This window comes from Danio aesculapii, chromosome 1 (assembly GCF_903798145.1).
Source record: "Danio aesculapii chromosome 1, fDanAes4.1, whole genome shotgun sequence".
NCBI classification, from domain to species: domain Eukaryota; kingdom Metazoa; phylum Chordata; class Actinopteri; order Cypriniformes; family Danionidae; genus Danio; species Danio aesculapii.
The window spans coordinates 16,262,967-16,269,745 of record NC_079435.1 but is presented as its reverse complement, the minus strand read 5'-3'; positions in this window follow the sequence as shown (position 1 = coordinate 16,269,745).

Here is a 6,779-nt window from a genome sequence, read left to right as displayed (position 1 = left end):
AACCACCTAGCAACGCCTTGGCAACCACTAAGAACACCCTAGCACTGGCCTAGCAACATCTTAGCATCCGCCTAGCAACCACCTAGCAATCACTCAGAATACCTAGCAACCACCTACCAACACTTTAACAACTACCTGGAACAGCCTAGCAACACCTTAGCAACCGCCTAGCAACCACTTAGTACAGTTTAGCATCCAACTAGCAAGGCATTAACAACCCGTCAAAACATCCTAGCAACACCTTAGCAATCGCCTAGCAACCACTCAGAAAACCCTAGCAATGCCTTAGCAACCACTCAGAACCCACCTATCAACCGCCTATAGCGAGAAACATGCCAATCCACACTAGAAACATACCAACATATATGTGCTTATATGCCAACTGTTTCAAACTTCTTAAAACTACTTCAGTTATTTAAACTTTAAAGCTACTTCAAACTTTCAGACGAGGCTTTCTCAAGCCACCATAAAGTTTGTCTACGAACTTTACTTTTCTAGTTTTTAATTTTATATATTACGCTTTTAGTTACGATGCTCCCAAAATCATTCACATAAATCTGCAGATTTTTTAAAAATTCTACGCAGAAATAGCAAATAAATGTCCGCAGATTCTGTCTGGCCCTAAACATGTCAATTCATTAGGCAACTATAAAGGGTGATTTTTTAAGTCAGCTTCACTTAAAGAGGACACAGTTAAATCATTTATTCTCACATCATTTCTACTTTTATTCCTTGTGTGCGATAGTTTCTATCATCTTGTCAAGAATCATCATAGCGATAGACGAATAACCATATTTGTAAACATTCAGAATGCTCGAGGCGAGGTTGCAGAAAAAAAACAGGAGCGCTAGCATTTACAGCAAGGGAATGACATACAATGCAGTACAGAGTTTGTTGTTTTCTTAGAAATAAGTTATATTGATATTATATTTTATATATATATATATATATATATATATATATATATATATATATATATATATATATATATATATATATATATATATATATATATATATATATATATATAATGCTTTGAGCGTATTATAACAGCTTGTCACCCAGTGATAAGCACAGTGATTCAGCAAAGTGAACATTAAAAGTGAGCGCCGTTTTCAGATAGTAATGCGAAAAAATGCATATTCGTCTGACCGGTCCATTTGCGATAGCTCTCTCCCAATGGATATTGGATCAGATGAAATAGCCAAGCATCCAGCTCGAAATATACAACTATCATGAAACTGTTCCATGATTACCAGATTCAAAACTTTGTAGTGCTAAAAATCAAGGTTCTGCCTAGCAAAAGACAAGGAAAGAAGACGGAGCTGTACAAGGCCTGAGTAATTAATCATCAACAAGCAAAACTACTGCATTCTGACAGCAAACTGCACCTGTACAGCAGGGTATGTGAACTTACACTTTCACGTTTCATTCTGAGCATTCAGTGTCCCCAGTTTAATTCACCATGTTTAACTGTTTTTGCTGAAATCATTGCTGCAATCAAAAATGAGTAATGTGTATGATTCAGCATAGTGTGAACTTACCTGATACTCATTCCATTCAGCTTCCTTTTAGCCAAAGACGGCTGCGGTTGGCATTAAAAGCAGTGTGGTGCACGGTAAAAGTTTAAGTTTTCTATTCTTTGGCTTTCAAATTTGGAATCACAACACGACATGTTTGCTATTGTGACCAATCTCTTTTTGAAACCGTGAACCCGTGTGACGTCATGTGTGACATAGGTTAGTAATTCATATATAGGCCTGGAGTCTGTATAAACTGTTGTGATTACACAATGATTACATCACACGAAAGTCATTTACTGTATAATTTAAGAATAAAGATTAATAAAACTCTTACATTAAAGAGTTGTGTTTCTAAATGTGAGGAAATCAATTCATGAACTGATTCAGTTCAGTTGAATTGATTCAGTTATTCATGAAACCATCATGCTGACCTACAGCGCTTGACCACTGTATGTATGCCCATTTTGTGTGCCAGGTTTTCATGCCAAAGCTTAAATCATCTCAGACTGTTGCTTTTGTGAACATGTGAATGAGTTCACTATCAAATGTCCTCCACAATCACCAGATCTTCTCAATCCATCTGAGCACATTTGGGATGTTCTGGAACAGAATGTACAGCCGACAAATCTACAGCAGCTGAGAGATGATACACAGTTTCTTGCACCTTGCTGAATCTTTGCCACAAAGAATTAGCCGGTTCTGAATGCAAAAAGCACTAGCAAGATATACAGGGGTTGTATAATGAAACTGAAACGCCTGATTTTAAACCACAATGATTAATTAGTATTGTGAAGGACCTCCGTTTGCATCCAATACAGCATCAGTTTGTCTTGGGAGTGACAGATAGAAGTCCTGCACAGTGGCCAGAGTGATTCTGAGCCATTCTTATTGCAGAATAGTGGCCAGGTCAATATGTGATGCTGGTGGAGGAAAACGTTTACTGACTCGCTCCTCCTAAATACCTCAAAGTGGCACAATAATATTTAGTTCAGGTGACTGTGCAGGCCATAGTAGATGGTCAACCTCATTTTCATGTTCATCAACTCACTTCACTCTGTCACCAGTCTTGCTGGGTGTTTTATACCTGATACACGGCATTGCCTTCAGGATACAGTATTTGAACCATTAGGTGCACATCATCCTCCAGAATGTTTCTGTTTTCCTTGGAAGTGATGCCATCTAGCACAAGTACTGGGCATAGGAAATGCCATGATATTGCAGCCCAAACCATCACTTATCCATCCCCATGCTTTCCTCTGTGCTTGAAACATTCTGGGTGGTGTGCTTCTTTGGGGCTTCTCCACACCATAACTCTCCCGGAAATAGGAAAGACAGTGAAGGTGGACTCACCAGAGAACAATACACGTTTCACAAATACCCAAGATTTTTGCTGCTGTCAACATTGAAACAGAGGTTTGGCATTGGCACGAGTGATCAAAGGTTTGGCTATAGCAGCCCGGCCATGTACCCAGCAGGCACACAACGTTTTAAGACCTTTATATTAGGTTAGATTTAGGTTGTGACGTCAGGTGACCAAAATTCAATGTCTAGCCAGCGTCTAAGGACAACGTTATTTTGACGTTGACATTTGGTTGACTTTAGGTTGTGTTGGAAAATGACCAAAATCCAACACTAAGCCAACATCTTAAAGCGTCATATTGCGTTATAAGCGTCATATTAACATCAAATACTGACATTTATTCATCGGGGTATGGCAACCAAAATCCACGTCTAATAGATGCCATAGTGGTAACGTCCACACAACATCTAGCTGTAACATCATTAGATGTTGATATTTGGTTAATTTTAGGTTGGATGTTGGACATTGACGTCGGCCTGACATTGGGTTCTGACGTCAACCTGATTTTCATTTTCAAACAAAATGCTACGTCCCCTGACGTTTGGGTACAACGTCAATCTGACCTCTTGTTGACGTCCTGTATCTGCTGGGTATATTGACCCTCTGGACCATCCGATGAATAGTTGAGTTGCACATTTAATTCTGCAGTGTGTTAGGCAGCTGTGTTTTATTTGGATACAATCCGGGTTAGCACCCAGACATCTCTTTCAGACAGCTTCCTCTTGTGTCCACAGTTACTTCTGTTGGATGTGGTTCATCATTCTTGGTGGTATGCTGACATTACTCTGGATATTGTGGCTCTTGATACATAACAAAGGCTTGCTGTCTTAGTCAGAGATGCTCCAGTGAGACGCGCACAAACAATTTGTTCTCTTTTGTTCTCTAATATATCACCCATATTGTTGTGTGCATTGCAATATTTACGCAAAACTCTGCTATTACTCTGCTAATTAACCCTGCACATTCTGTTTACTGGTGGAATTTGCATTTGATGAAGATTGGCCACCGGGCTGATCACATTTAGCCATGAAACCTACAACTCTAAATTGGCCAGTGTTTTAGTTTTGTTGTCCAACACTTGTACCTATGCCAGAGTGGTTGACAGTTCATTCAGCTGTGGTGACTCCTGATAAATCAGGGACTAAGCCAGGGGCGTAGCGGACATTTTAAAAGTGGGGGGGACGGCTGTATGAGATCCTTCGTTCATATAATTATTAATCACCTGTTTCTAAATGGTCTGTCTCTAAAAGTGAGGTGGACGTATCCCCCCCCCCCCCCTCCCCGGTTGCTACACCCCTGGACTTAGCTGAAGGAAAGTGAGTGAGTGAGTTTGTGTGTGTGTATCCCGCCTTTTTTCCACTGCCACATGCTTTTTTTGTGTCACTCCCCCTATTTGTATCTGTTCTGTTTCTGTGGATTTTGTCTCCCTCCCAATCATGGGGCTAAAAACCACTTTGCTCATTATTGCATTTGGCGCATTGATGACTTTGTTCACCAATCTGAGTCCCGTCCATTTCCTCACTCTCTCTTTCCTTCTCGTCTCTTTTCACTCTGTGCCCTCCCTTTATCTCAAGATCCTGTTTCAAGACAATCGAATCATGGTGAGACATCTAACACTCAACATTATCCTTGACTGATAGACATCTTCATATACTCCAGCAGTGCTTGAGCTGCCGTCTCTGTCATGCGTTGTGTGTGTGTGTTTTTTTGCAGGGAAGCGAGTCCCAGATGGATTGTACTTGTATTGAGAGAGAGAAAATAACCACAAGTTAATGGTTCCACTCTGAGCCATGTCAAGAAATGCTGCCTCTCAATTGTGGTTTAGGTCTGTGTGTATTAGTACTGGTTTTGCAATGCATCCTAAATGACCGTATTGCTTCACCATTTGCATAATTGGCACTGAAGTTAATGATAGTCTGGCACTTTCATCCAGCTCTTTGTAAAAGAAAAGCTTGATGTTTCAGTGTTATGAGAAGTGATATGTAATCATAGCCTAATATTAACCCAGCACCACGACACGGACACACCGTACATATGTCGACTTTGCTGGAGGTTGTTCAAAATGTTAGCAAGTTGAAATGTATACACGCCCTGACAAAAGTCGTGTTGTCGCTCCCGTCAATCCCAGCAAGCTAACATGACTTCTAGTTGATCATTTGGAAAAGTGGCAGAAGGTCGATTTTTCAGATGAATCATCTGTTGAACTGCATCCCAATCATTACAAATACAGCAGAAGACCTATTGGAACAGGCATAGACTTAAGATTCTAACAGAAATCAGTAAAGTTTGGTAAGGAAAAATCAAGGAAAAATCATGGTTTGGGGTTACATTCAGTATGGGGGCGTGCGAGAGATCTGCAGAGTGAATGGCAGAGGTCAGAGGAGAATGGCCAGACTGGTTCGAGCTGAAAGGCAACAGTAACTCATATAACCACTCGTTACAACCAAGGTATGCAGAAGAGCATCTCTGAACGCACAACACGTTGAGCCTTGAGGCAGATGGGCTACAGCAGCAGAAGACCACACCAGGTGCCACTCCTGTCAGCTAAGAACAGGAAACTGAGGCTACAATTCACACAGGCTCACCAAAATTGGACAATAGAAGATTGGAAAAATGTTGCCTGGTCTGATGAGTCACCATGTCATAAAGCGCGAATACTCTCAGACTGGTTTTTTGAACATGACAATGAGTTCACTTTACTCAAATGGCCTCCACAGTCACCAGATCTCAATCCAATAGAGCACATTTGGGATGTGATGGAACAAAAGATTCGCATCATGGATGTGCAGCAGACAAATCTGCATGATGCTATCATGTCAATATGGACCAAAATCTCTGAGGAATATTTCCAGTATCTTGTTGAATCTATGCCACGAAGGATTAAGGCAGTTCTGAAGGCAAAAAGGGTCCAATCCAGTACTAGCAAGGTGTACCTAATAAAGTGGCCGGTGATTGTTTGTTTATAACAGTTCTTTTAAATATTAATAATGGTAAATAATTGCAATTTTTTTGCAGGTAAATCCAGCCTTGGTTAGCATAAATTCTTTGAAATAAATATTTTGAAAACCTGGCCTTTTACTAAAACAGATAAATGTTAATATTACTAACAATATGCACTTTTTTATTAATACAGCTTATTTTTATTTGAAATAATTACAACCAATAACAGGGTATTGTTAAAGATAATATGCTCTTAAAATTTTTGATTTTCACTACCCAAATTTAGGCCAAAAATGGACAAATCCAGCCACGATTGTTTAAAAATGTCTTTAAATTAATACAAATTTTCCCCAACAGTTGGGTTTATCAACATTAGACTCACAATTGTGTTGAAACAACTAAGAACTTTTAGAGCTTATCATTAATGTTTTTGTACATACAGCATTGGGGATCCTAATTTTATATCCTGTGCCCTTAAAGCATACGAAATCCATCACCAGAAGAGAAATGTTTAGATAACTAACTGATATTGCAAATGGCTATATACGGTCCATGACCTCATGGGAAAAGACTACATGAGTGTAATCTAGTTGTTTAATGCAACACTAATGGAGCTTCCATTAAACAGAATTTTTTACATCGTGCTGTTATTGAGATCATAAAGATTGTGTCAGTCAGCAAGCTTCACCTTCTCCAGATTTCTTACACACTTAGCATTTAGCATTTTCTTGCACCGCTAACACACAACCTCCATCTGATTCTGTTGTGTAGTTAGTGATATGCTTATGTACATTACGAGATGTAACTTAAGGGACTAAAAGTTTACTTCTTGTCACTAATTTGATTTTGGCCACTTTTATAAGTCGCTTAGTAAAAAAGCATCTTCTAAGAGTGTAAAATGTAAATTTTATATGTGAGGAAAGGATAGAATAACTGAGAAGAGGGAGGATATGAGG